Source organism: Haemorhous mexicanus, chromosome 21, assembly GCF_027477595.1.
Source record: "Haemorhous mexicanus isolate bHaeMex1 chromosome 21, bHaeMex1.pri, whole genome shotgun sequence".
Classification (NCBI taxonomy): Eukaryota; Metazoa; Chordata; class Aves; order Passeriformes; family Fringillidae; genus Haemorhous; species Haemorhous mexicanus.
In genome coordinates, this window is record NC_082361.1 from 2,337,649 (window position 1) to 2,351,166 (window position 13,518).

Below are 13,518 nucleotides of genomic sequence, written 5' to 3' on the forward strand. Positions count from 1 at the left end.
AGCCTCTCCAAAGCTGACTGTGATGCACAGCTTGCAAGTATTTTAGTCATTTACAATATTTATCAGGCTCTATTTTTGTCAATCAATCCATAAGAAGAGCAGAACAGCCAATACCTCTGAAACAATCAGCTCGATTTCAGCACAATCTGATTTCTGTGTGAGAAAGGGGCAGCTCGGAACTGGCACAGCCAGTTTGTAACACACACCAAAAATACATCCAGCAGGGATGCAGTCAGTGGCAAAATCCTCAATGGCTTCAGCTGGGCCAGGATTACCTCCAGGAACGTGCTGGTGCTTGGAGAAACAGCAGGGAGATGCCAAGGCTGGGAAAAGGAGGCTCAGGGAAGATCTCAGGGCTCTCCACAGTCCCTGACAGGAGGGGACAGGCAGGGCAGGTCGGGCTCTGCTGCCAGGGAACAGGGACAGGAGAGAGGGAACAGCCTCCAGCTGTGCCAGGGGAGGGTCAGCGTGGACATCAGCAGGAATTTCTCCATGGAAAGGGTGGCCAGGCACTGCCCAGGGAGTGCCCATCCCTGGAGGTGCCCAAGGATGGCCTGGATGTGGCACTCACTGCTCTGGGCTGGGGACAAGGGGGGGACAGGGCACAGGATGGACTCGATTGATTCTTTTTAAATGATTTAATGATGGCTACTTTTGATCCATGGGATCAATGATCCCAGAGGATTTTTTCCAGCCTCAGTGATCCTGTGAAGGCTGCAAGGGGCAGGACCACCCATCCCACCCCAGGGTCTGGGGTCCAAGCCCACCCAGGGTGGTCTGACTGGTCCCAGTGACCCAGAGGCTGACACTGGTGGCACTGGACACCTGGGGAGTCTGTCCCTGTGGAATCCATCCCAGTCCTGTTCCCTGGAACTGCTGCTGGTGCCCAGGGTGGTGCTGAGCATCCCCACCCCAGGACCACGAGGCACCACCACGGAATTCCAGGGACAGCACACAGCTGAGAACATCAGAGGCTGTCACTGCCACCAGGGCAGACTGGAGACAAAGATCCAAGCACAAAAACCCTGCCTGACCATCCCTGAACCCACGAGGTACCACTCTCCCCCCCCAGCCCCAGCCTGCTTTTAAAATTCAGCCTTTATCAGCTTGAGTTGAGCAAATCCAGTCAAAAGGCAGAAACGGATTGTGCTAGTAAGCAGAAAAACTGTTACATCTTCTGAATGTAATTTTGCCAAAAGCCTCTGCACAATTTTTTTTGTCACGCTTTGCATTATGAAGGAAATTTCTTTTTAGAAGAACAGGAGAATGATTTGCATAATATTCTTTGCAAGTTAATATCAGCCTCTGATAATGATCTCTGCATAATGCAAAAACGTTTGAGAAGACTGTTACAACACTAAGTAATCATATTTTAAATTATGTTTCCCTTTATAGAAAGGTGTTGCAAAAACACACAGACATGAAATCTGTCTGTTGAAGTCCCAAGAACCACCTGACCATCTTCCCACTATTCTACTGTTACAGATTGCAACACTGCCTTTCAAAATCTTACAAAACAAATTACGCTGCAACAGTCTGGCTTCACAGAAGGCAGAGCTTTTTCCTGCGCTGCTGCTCCAGCACATTGCATTTCACAAGAGCCTCTGATGTGCTGCAGGGGTTAAGCAAGGGCCCAGAAATGAAGCTGTAACACCACCAGCTCTGGCTGTTGAGGTGGACTGTCCCCTCTCACACTGCCACCAGGCTCAGGTGGCAGCACCAGGGCACGCCCTGCCTGCCACCAGGTGCAGGGACACTGGTTTAGCTGGGTGAGCCCTGCTTTGGCCCAGCTGCCTCTCAGATGGAGCACTGACAATTCAGACTGTGACACCCCACAGGGGTCCCTTCCAGCAGGGAGGGGTCTCCCCAAAATCCCTGCGAGGGACGAGGTGCTGGGAGCAGCCACCAGATCTCTGCTCACTCCATCACTCATGGCTAATTAGGTCAGGAACCAAAGATCAAAGCAGAGGTGCAGGAGGAAGCCATTTGTACAACTCTGCTGGGCAGCATCCTGTTAGATGTGGGAGATTTCCCTCAGCCCATCTCCAAAGGGGGATGTGGGTGGGCAGCTAATGCACTTGGATATTAAATACTTAATATGTCACTGAGACTTCACAGCCACAGGCAAGTGGTTAAAAGCTGAGCCAACCTTCCCTGAACTGCCAGGAACAGAGGGAGGCTCCTGAGACAGGAGGAGGTGGAATCAGGAGTGGGATGAGGACTTTGGGACCAAACACACAAATGATGTGGGGTGGAGCATGGAGCAGGATCCACGGGGTGGGCTGTGCTCCCGAGGGCAGTGCCAGCAGCAGAGTGTGTCCCAGAGAGCCACTGTGCCCAGGGCAGCCTCAGGAGCACGGTGGGCAGCAGGCACAGTCAGTGCCACCCACGCCTGTGACAACACAACAGGGCAGCATTCAGCCTGCCTGGTGGGTGGTTCTGGTCCCACCTACAAAACCAAGACTAAAATTCAAATACCAGATCTGAGCAGCCAAGGCAAGGAGAAAAAAAACCTCTGGGATGTCAGTCTGAGCTCGCTGAGGCAGCTCAAGCACTGCCCTGGCCATGAAACCATCCCAGATCCAAGAGATCATTCCTCCCCCCAAGAACTTTGGGTGACTTGGAGAGTTTGTCCAACTCCATGGACATGAGAGCAATCCTTCACCCCATCCCATCTCCCCTTTTCATACCTTTTGAAACAAGTTCCAAGCAGCTCCTGGCTACACCTCATCCCAGGTTTCCTCAGGTGGGTTTGCAAGCACTGGGAGGTTGGTTGGGTTCTCTTCCAAAAGCTGCCAGCAAATCCCTCCCTTTTCCCCCCAAACTGACAGATCCATCCATGCTGGTGGGTGGTACCACCAGACACAACTCCTAAGCTCCCAACCCACCTGCTGTCACCTGGGCAGCCACCACCTGGACAGCAGGAGGGAAAACTCCTCCCAGCAAACCCCAGAGCTGGCGGCACGTGCGCCAGGGCGGGCACAGGGTGTGGGAACCGCCTGCTCCAAATATTTCCATGGCTCACGCTGCACCCTGGGTCTCACACAACATTCCTGAGGCACCCAGGAGAGGTCAGGAGCAGGCTGCAGGGCGGGGAGGGGACACCAAAGCAGCCAAACAGCACCAATCCCTCAGACACAGCCCGGGGAGGCACTCGGCATCACCTGTGATGCTCCATAAATACACTGCAATTGAACTGTGCTTCCAGGATTTTGGGGGGAAAAAACCACTTGGCAGGTGTGAAAAAGAACCAAGAAATCATGACTGTCACTCTACAGAACCTTACAGAAGAGTGGTAAAAGCCACTGGAATATTTTTGCTCAAAATCACTCCCAGCACTTTGCACTGTGGGCATCACCAGCGTGCCACTGGAGCTCTCTGTGTTTTCAGGATGGTCAAGCAAAAAAATTCAGCTCAGTGCTCTGCCAAGCTGGGCTGGGGTGACAGCCTGGACCAGACACACACAGGCTGCAGCTTCTCCAGGTTTCTCCACCCCCTCCAAGCTGTGCTGCCCTCCTGTCCCCCTGCAAAGAGTTAAGTCCTCCCTCCTGCATCATTTCTCCTGCCAAATGCAGATTAGTCAGCAACTACTGCAGGATACACCTCTCCTAAGGCACACATGAACAAAGCAACAGCCAGTCTGGGATCTTAAAGGGAAGGTAAATGAGGAAACTTCCTAAACTCGATTGCAAAAATATTCTTGAAGGTACCCTGGGGCTCAGGTACCTCCAGCTGCTCTGCTGAAGCTCCCACTGGCTCCCAAGGGAATGCAGAGGTGGGATGGACACTAAATCAGTGCTGCAAGCTGGAATTAGAATCCACCAGTGGATCTGAAAACCACCCAGAGCCAAGCCCCCAGCCCTCACTGCCTGACCCCAGAGCAAACCTTGGGATGGAGGCTCCACTGCCCAGCCAAAGCACTGCAAGGACCCTGGGCTCCATCTACATTTTTACAGCTGCACAAAGAAACCAAACACCCAGCAGTCATCTGAAAGGCCAGTTATTAGATCACTTGAAATGAGCTGAAATGAAATTCCCACAGGTTTTATTGGACTACTGAGATATTGATTCTGGTGTGCTTCTCACTCAGCCTGCAGCACAGAAATTCATCCTGCCAGAAATCCCACCTGTGTGCTAGGCCAGAAAATTCACTGGGAACATCCAGGGCTGCTTTTCCTTGCTCCCTCTTCCTGGCTTAGAACTTTCCCTTCCCCTAAGGGAAAGTCATTTAGCTTGACTGGCACAAATGCTGCTGGTTTCACCCCAAGGCACAACCCCTGTTGCAGAATACACCCCCAGTTCATCTGACCAGCTGAGCTGGGACAAGGATGGCTCCCACTCTGGCAAGGCCTCCCCCATCCCTGCCATTCTCTGACAATTTTGGATCCCCATCCCCAATTCTCCCAGGTTATAAATTCACGCGATGCCTCGACAGCAAAACAACACCGCTATAAATTATTGTATTTTTTTTCTACCCACATAAAAAGGGAGCAAAACAATTAAAGGCCAGGCTCTGCTGTGTGTGCAGAGGCACTGCAGAGCTCCAAGAAGCCCTTCCCCAGCTGGGGTGCCCAGTGCTGGTCCCTGTGATGCAGTGCCAGCAGCACGCTCTGTGCTGCACGGCTCACTGCCCCCAGCTTGAACCAGCCCCAGGCCACTGCCAGCCCAGAGTTCTGCTGCTCTGCTCTCCCCAGACCAGAGTTCTGCTGCTCTGCCCTCCCCAGCCCAGAGTTCTGCTGCTCTGCTCTCCCCAGACCAGAGTTCTGCTGCTCTCTTCTCCCCAGACCAGAGTTCTGCTGCTCTGCTCTCCCCAGCCCAGAGTTCTGCTGCTCTGCCCTCCCCAGCCCAGAGTTCTCCTGCTCTGCTCTCTCCAGCCCAGAGTTCTGCTGCTCTGCTCTCCCCAGCCCAGAGTTCTGCTGCTCTGCTCTCCCCAGCCCAGAGTTCTGCTGCTCTGCTCTTCCCAGCCCAGAGTTCTCCTGCTCTCTTCTCCCCCAGACCAGAGTTCTGCTGCTCTGCTCTCCCCAGCCCAGAGTTCTGCTGCTCTGCTCTCTCCAGCCCAGAGTTCTGCTGCTCTGCTCTCCCCAGCCCAGAGTTCTGCTGCTCTGCTCTCCCCAGCCCAGAGTTCTGCTGCTCTGCTCTCCCCAGCCCAGAGTTCTGCTGCTCTGCTCTCTCCAGCCCAGAGTTCTGCTGCTCTGCTCTCCCCAGCCCAGAGTTCTGCTGCTCTGCTCTCCCCAGCCCAGAGTTCTCCTGCTCTCTTCTCCCCCAGCCCAGAGTTCTGCTGCTCTGCCCTCCCCAGACCAGAGTTCTGCTGCTCTCTTCTCCCCAGCCCAGAGTTCTCCTGCTCTCTTCTCCCCAGCCCAGAGTTCTGCTGCTCTGCCCTCCCCAGCCCAGAGTTCTGCTGCTCTCTTCTCCCCAGCCCAGAGTTCTGCTGCTCTCTTCTCCCCAGCCCAGAGTTCTGCTGCTCTCTTCTCCCCAGCCCAGAGTTCTGCTGCTCTGCTCTCCCCAGCCCAGAGTTCTCCTGCTCTCTTCTCCCCCAGCCCAGAGTTCTCCTGCTCTGCTCTCCCCAGCCCAGAGTTCTGCTGCTCTCCCCAGCCCTGCAGATGTTCCAGGTCCCTGTTTCAGCTCCCCTGGGCTCCCTGGCCAGCCCAGCCCAGCCATCCCTCCTCTCCTCTCCTCTCCTCTCCTGCCTGCCGTGAGTGCCTGGGAGGTGGCAGCTCTGTGGCTCGCACGGATCTGTTCAGCTTTCTGCTTTAAAAAAAAAAAAAAATCTAAATAAAAATTCATGCTTGCAGCATAAACACAAGCTGGGCTGGTACTCCACTCCTCCCTCAGCTGGATGTGCTCATCCCTTGACTTGCAGCTCAGCCAGTCCTGAGGTGCATCACTGCCTGCACAGCAGCACACCCACCCTCCCAAAAACCCCAAACCCTTCCCCACGCTGGCAAGGACACTGCTCTTCCCTAAAGGACCTGCCCTTCAATTGATCCAACGTCCCACAGGAGGTGTAAAGTTCTTGGGCTCTGGAGAAGGCGTCCAGGAGTGTGTAAGGCTGGGACTGACCAGCACAGAGTGTTCTGGATGGGCTGGAGCCCTGGAGGGGCTGAGCACAGCCCATGGCCCTGATGCAGCCATGGCACAGATCCTGGGAGCTGAGTCAAGAGGTCCTGGTGCTGGATTCACTGCACAGCCTGTGAGTTAGTCAATCCTCCTCTTTCGCCTGGGGAGGGGGGCTGGTCCCAATTCAAATATTGTGTAAGCTGAAAAAGAGCCTCTCAAAAAAAAAAAAACCAAAAAACCAAACCCAAACAGATAAAATGCAGAAATACTATTTTGGAGGAACTGGGGAAGGCTGAAGCAATAATGACAAACGATTCCTTGCTGCTCTCCCATTCCCTTCCTCCCAGGGCCTTAAAAAGGCCTCTCACCATCCTGCCCTGGCCCTGCTCACGTTACACTGGGATCAACCAAAGCAGAGTCTGGTGCTCGTGTCCTGCCCAAGGTCACCGTGACAGCCAGAGCCCTGCAGGAGCCCAGCCTGGACCTTCTGGAGCTTCTGGAGCTTCCCAGAGCTCCGCCCCAGCCCCTGACCCCGGCATTCCCACATTCCCAGCCATGACCTGGGGGGAACACCCCACTGGGGAGTGATGGAGCCACAGGGCTGGGATGTGTTGGGTTCATTTCCATGGACACCACGCAGAAAGCCAAGGCAACCTTCCCAACTTCCACTTCTTTCCGAGGCTTTTCTCTCTCCCTGCTTTTCTTCCCCCCAGTTCTTAAAATCCAATTATAGCACGACTCTCTCAGCAGGGGTCAGTGTGGAATAAGAATCGCCCGAGTTAATGGACATGAGACCAAGAAAGATTAATGCCTAAATGGTTTCAAAAGTTGTATGATGCCGATTTCATTAACATTTTAATTGTAATGTATCTTTTTAATCTTCTTTCACACTAATGGTTTTTATATGCTTCAAAAAAGAAAAAAAAAAAAAGAAAAACTGCTGACAACAAAAATATCAACATACCAAAATTAACAGACGGAACTGAGTGCTGTAATGGGAACTGAATGAAATGCAGAAAACCATGTTAATGATGCATTAAGAGTAGAAACTGTGCTCAGACAAGAGTCAAAAATTCAGCCCTACACTTGCACGCCCTGACTTTGAACAGAGACACTTTCCCCAGGTGCTCAGCACAGCCCCACATTGTGTCTTTCAGGGGGAAAAAACCCCAACCTGTCAAGTTACTTATGCTTAAATGTACATTTCATAATCACTTAGCAGTTTTATGGAAAAAGAAAATAAAGCAACAACCCCAGCAGCTTTACCAAATGCAGAGGTTTATCAAAAAGAAAAGCTGGCAATTAATCAGATTTAACCAGGGTGACAGAGAGGAGCAGCAGGTTCAGGGCAGGAGGCTGCTGCTGCTGGCCATGCCCCTCTCCATGGCATGGCACTGCTGTGGCTGTCACCACTCCCTGGGCTCAGGCACCCCAGGCACAGCAGAATTCCCAGACAGGAAAGATGCTGTTGCAACCGCCGTGCAAAATTTTATTTTACTTAATTAGAAGACAATTAAACCTAAGCAATAATGTTTCATTAAGCATGGGCATGTATTGATGATGTTAGCATGGATAAACGGAGGCACAGAAGGAGCAGATAATTGGGGAGCAGACAGATGAAGTTTTAAACAACTTCGGTTTGTAGAAATGAGACAGAGATATGGCTCTGTCACCTGCCCTGTGGCCAAGCTGCAGGGGTGATGCAAAACCCACAAAGTTTTCCTTCCCAGTCCATCAGAACCTCTTAGAAGGGAGAAAATGCACTCAGAGGGATTCAAAGCCTCCTTACGCCCATTAGGAAATCATAATCCCTAAGTTTGCCATGAGGATGTGATTCCAGCCACAACAGAATAACCAAAATGCACATTATCCTACTCATTTAAACCTTTTCAGGTTTCTGCAGCTGGTGAGGTGCTGAGGGAGGTTTCCAGTGAAGGGGCACCTGAGGAAAGAGGTTACTCCTGCTTGTGGGGATTTCATCCCACAGGATCTCAGCCATGGAGCAGTGCCTCTGCCAGGAGGGGTCTGCACTCCCCCAGGGCAGCCAGGCTCATGCATCCCACTGGAAGCTCCCCAGCAAGCCCCATCTGCCTCTTCCCCTGGAAAGCAAATCCTTTTATCCACCTTCAAATGGATAAACCCTCACTCCCCATTTCCTCTGGGCACCTGGCCATTGCCTTCTGCATGGCACACCATGAAACACCAGCCCTTTACTGATGTCTCACGTTTCCCCTCTGTGCAGCATAACCCCACAAAGCTCAGGAGGGCCAAAACATCATCACCCCTTCCCCCTGTCAGCCCTGCCCAGCCTCTCCTACAGCCTCCCTGCAAGCATTGATGTTCTCTCCTGTTTCCCTAATGCTTCCTATAATCCAAGTGTAAATGTTTGTCCTATGACAGGGAGAACTGGCATGTAAAACATGTCCCCCCACACAAATGTATATATATATCCCAGGCTGCCATATGCTTCCCAGTGGGTACCACGGCAGGAACGCTGCGTGGAGCAGAGCCAGAGCTGGCAGGACCCTCCTCCACCTCCACCTCACTGAGCCCCCAGCTCCCTGCACAGGCTGTGCTGCTGAAATCCAGCCCCCAGACACGCCAGGATGAAAAACCCCTGGCTGCTGTCCCCCAGTCCACCCATGCAGAGGAGCCCTGACCATGCAGAGGAGCCCTGACCATGCAGAGGAGCCCGGATGGCTGCCCAGAGATGCTGCAGGGGGAAAGGAGGGATTTCCTAAGGAATGATGAACAGATCCTGGTCATGGCTTCACGGCCCTGGGGATGACAGCGGGGAGGTGAAGGGTTTAATCTCGTCCCAGTGACTATATATGGTCACTGTGATGGAGCCACCTCCCTCTGCTCACGCTCTGCTGCCCTTGGCTCCTGGCACTGGGCTCGCAGCAAACTGGCAGGGCCTGGGCACGGCGCCGGCGCGCCAGAAGTCAGCAGACTCCCCACGTTCCTGTGCTCTCTCTCCCCCTTTCCCAATTTTTTCTGGCTTGTAAAAGTCTTTTATCAGTTAAAAACCAGAGAGAATGCACAAATATTCAAGGAAAAAAAAAAAAAAAACCTGAAACATTTTAAGAGTGCTTTATAGAGAATTGTTGCACGGGGAAAAAAAAAAAACAAGCTGTCAAGTTATTTATGCTTAAATGTACGTTTCATAATCACTTAGATGTTTTATGAAAAAAAAATAAATTCAATCTTTTGGCAAAAAGTGTATCAATTTATTCAGCCCACATAGGCTGTTAGTGTTGGGTAGTTTGTGGCTGCAATTCCTGCCCCCCCCCACCCCATCCACCCACCTAGGGGGAAAAAAACTCACTGAAATACTTGTCTTCATAGGAAATGCAACACCAAAAAATGTACTTGACAGGCAAAACTCTGTGAGAAGCCTGATGTGAGGACCTCTGAAAAGCCTGAGGCCAAACTGCGCCGGCTGCGAGCAGCCCCGGGAACACACACAGCACAAAACCTGTGCCAAGGGCTATTTATCTTCATTTTATCCATTCAGCCAGGAGCTTTCAGGGGGTCTTGCTCACAGCTACCAAAGAGCTGCTCTCGTCACCACTGTCCCAACAGCACCAGCATCCCCCAACCCTCCTGTCCAGCCCAGCCTGGATCCGTGGGATCCTTCCCAGGGCTGAACCCCCAGCAGGGAGAAGGAGGAAGCTCCACACTCTGCCTCCATCCTCTGTCCCAGCAGTCTGATTTTTATTACCTCCGTCCCCATTTAGGAGTAACCACATGACACAGCCGAGCGCAATCCTGCCCGGGGAGCTCGCCTGGGATTGCCTCTCCCTCCCCTGGAACACAGCATTTTAGCAAGTTTTCCCTTCACAGCAGAATTTGTGGCCACAAAGAATGTAAGATTTAATTTTTTTTTATTTTCAGATGCCTGTTCTGCCTCCAAACATTTGCTCAAAACCAAGTTGAACTTAAAAAAAAAAAAAAAAAAAACAAAAACCCCCACAAAAAATAAACCACTAATGAATCACAGTTCCTAGCAAATGAGCAATTGCAGTTGACACAATGAATTATGCCTGAAGCAAGCTGGGAAACATATTTTGCAAATGATCTCATCCACAGGCAAACCTGGCATGACACTTGATTTGCTAAAAAAGACACAAAGCCTGTCAAAATTCCTGTCACTCCGCAAATAAAGTCAGGTAGAGAAAACCAACAGCCTCACCCTCTTTTAAGCACGCTTCACCTATTTCTCAATTGCTCTACAGGCTTGATTTAATAAAATAAAAAAACCCCACACGCCCTCCTGTAGGTGTGCCCATCCCAGTGGGTGCTGAGGGCCATCAGATCCACTGCCACTTCCCTGGATGAGGAATAAATGGGCTGGGAAGCTGCTCTTGGATGCCGAGCCCAGGCTCAGCTCGATTTGAAGCCTAATTGCAGCAAGATCCGATGCTCGATGCTCGCTCTGGCCATTAGGTATGGCAGGGAACTCACAATTCCCTTTCATTTCCTCCAGCTGCATGCCTGGGTTTTATTTCTTTCATTACATTCAAGTAAACTCAAAGGTTAGAAAAGAGAGGGGGAAAAGCCACTCGAGTGCAGCCCCCCCTGCTCCTCAGCATCCCTGGAGCTGTCTCGGAGCAGTTCCCTTCAGCCCAGCACATCCCACCCTATTTCCCCACCTGAAAAGCTGCTGGCTCAGAAAACCTGGAAAAACTCAAAGCCATGGCTGAACCCTCCTTCTAACCCCATTTTGTCAGGCTCGAGTATTTTTAAACACAGAGCAAAGCAGGAGCTGAGTCCCAGCACTCTTTCCCGGGTTGTTCCATGGTGTTTGTCCCCAATCCCTGTCCCCCCAGTGCCAGCAGAGCCAGCTCTGACCCCATCCCTGCCCACCCCACAGCCCTCCAGGAGGCTGGGCAACAAGACAGCCTGAAATAAATATTTCCATTCCAAGGTGAGCTGGGCTGTGTCCCCAGCCAGGAAGGAAAGCACAGTCTGGAGGTTCCTCCCGAGCCAGCCCAGAGCTCCCCGGGTGGATCAGGCTCTGGCAGGAGCTCTGTTGGTGTTTCTGCCCTGGCCAGCAATGCTACAAAGTGGCCTCGCTCCTCCTGACACCTCCAGCTGGGACCTGAGCCAAAACCCAGTCCAGAGGGACTCACCTGGATGCTCCAGCCAGGCTCAAGCTCAAGGAGAAGGGGATTTTCTTTCCTGGACTTAGAAGCAGTGAGGATGCTCCGTGTCCCCCCGAGCGTGGGGATGCTGCCCTGTCACTGGCACCGGCCAAGAGGAGCCAAAATCTGCCTCCAATTCCAGCAGGCTCCCTCAGGAAAGCACAGTCATGGCTGGGGGAGCTAAAAGGCTTTTATATTGCCAGAGGGCTCCAAAAATATCACTTCCAAAGTGATCCAGCATCAACTCACGCATCCTGGCTAATGGCATCCATCTCTCAGAACAGAGGGGGGATCTGGGAAAAGCTTGGGGAGCCCTGGACAACGTTTTGGGAACAGTGCCCTGCACAGCCACAGCCCAACCAACTCACAAACCACAAGTCTGGCCCCCGTGGGACCCCCTGCTCCTGCCCTGATGCCTGGCTTTACTCCACTCTCTGTCATTCCAGCCGCCTTGGGAGGTTTTTTCTTGACAAATTTTAAGTTTTAGAAATCCATCCCCACCCTCCTCTGTCCCAATACGACAGCTTTTACCCAGTGAAGCCGTAATTAAAAGGCCTCTGCAGGAGGAAAAACCCCAAAACACAGCAGTTACAGCCACAGAAGGACATTTACTCTCAGGAGGGAGAGGATGAGACCCCTCATTTTTTTTCTACTTGCCACTTACTTCAAATCCAAGCATTATCACCCCCATCATCCTCACCTTGGGGTCACAGCCTTACTGTCCTCAGCTGGGCAAGCCACAGCAAGTCAGCTGCTAAGGAACAGCTCAGCTTTGCTCTTTTCAGTTAAAAGCTTTCAGAATTTCAGAGCAGGCTGTGAATCTGGCAGGGAATTTGGGGGGGAGGCGTGCTGGGATGCTGCAGTTCGGAGCAGCCCCGGCTCTCCCGAGGACCCCAGGGGCAGTGTCCCCACGGAGCAGCAGCAGCAGCAGCAATCATCCCGGTTTGTTTACCGATCCCAGCTTCTCCTGCTGTTTAATATTTCAGCTGGAGAAGGTGAGCCGGCACGCCAGCCCCTCAATTACGCAGGGCGAGAGGCAAACACTTGGCAGGCAGCGAGCACATCAAGCTGCCCACAAGCTTCGCAAATGCCTCCGGAAAGGAGGAGGGGGTAGAGAGGGGAAGAGAAAAAAAAAAAAAAAAAAAGGGAATATTCAAATTAATGAGCCGGCGGGTAATGGAGACTTGGCTGGAAGTGATCCTGCACTTCGCCGCCGGCCGGGCCGACGGAGCAGCACGCGATGTACCGCTGGCGTTGGCTTTTCCTAGGGCAGGGAAGATGTTTGGAGAAGTCCTTGAGCGCTGTAACTACAGCAGGCTGCGGCGGGCAGGGGAGCGCTCCCCGGCCGAGCCCAGCTCCCGTGCCCGGACCCTGCACCACCGGAGCGGCTCCAGCTCCCCGCGACAGAGGGGTCCCCGCTGGGATGGGGGCACATCTCATCCATCCAAGGGGACACCCCCGAGTCCCCAAACCCCAATTTCGGGGTTCGGCCGGGTTTTGGATTTCAATCTCTCCCGTTTCGCAGCGTTTCCCTCCCCCGGGAGCCAAAGTCCGAGCCCGCGCCTGCGTTTACCCCTAACCCGCAGCCCCCCGAGGGGGTTCCCGCACAGCCCAATGCCCGCATTGCCGCAGGACCGCCAGGAAGCCCCGAGCCCGCTTCCCACGGGGGTACCGGGGGGTACAGCCCGGTCCCCCTGCCCTGCCCTGCCCTTCCCACCCCGCACCCCCGCCCCGGCCGGGACCCCCGGGACCCCCGGGCGAAGGGCGCGATGTGCGCGTCCCCCAGCCCAGCCCAGCCCAGCCCAGCCCAGCCCGGCCCGGCCCGGCCCGGCCCGGGGCGATGCGGGCTCGGCGCTGCCCCGAGCGCGGCCGGAGCCGGTGCCGGGGCCGGGCCGGGGGTCGGGGCCGGGCCGGGGTCCCGGGGCTGCGCTCACCTGCGGGGCGCCGGCCCCCGAGGCTGCCCTGGGCCTGACGCGGCGGGGCCGGGCGGCGGCAGGAAGTGATTCCAGCCGCTCCTCACATGGACTTTCCCTGACCTCGCCCAGCAGCGCCGGCAGCCGCCGCACAGACCGGCCCGGCGGGACCGGCACCGGCAGCGGCTCCGCGCCAGGGCCGCCCGCGGGGCGGGGGCGGGCGGGGGGCGGCACCGGCCCGGGGGGACCCGCGGGAGGAGCCGCGGGGGGCGGGACCCGCCCGGACACCCCGAACCCCCCCGGGCCCGCGCCCCCAGCCCCGGGCCGCGGGAGGGGCGGGCACGGCCCGGAGCGGGGCGGGAACCGCGGGGCTCGGGCTGCTGCCTTCGGCTCCGAAGGTG

At 54.4% G+C, this 13,518-nt stretch overlaps 1 protein-coding gene across 1 annotated transcript in view; it reads right to left on the reverse strand.

The window, feature by feature from the left end:
- Positions 1-13,296, reverse strand: part of NACC2 (NACC family member 2) — a 56,213-nt gene extending 42,917 nt beyond the window's left edge. The window contains exon 1 of the mRNA XM_059864843.1: positions 13,139-13,296. The gene's annotated coding sequence lies outside the window, so the exon portion shown is untranslated. The remainder of the gene's footprint in view (positions 1-13,138) is intronic.
- Between the last annotated feature and the right edge of the window lie 222 nt (positions 13,297-13,518).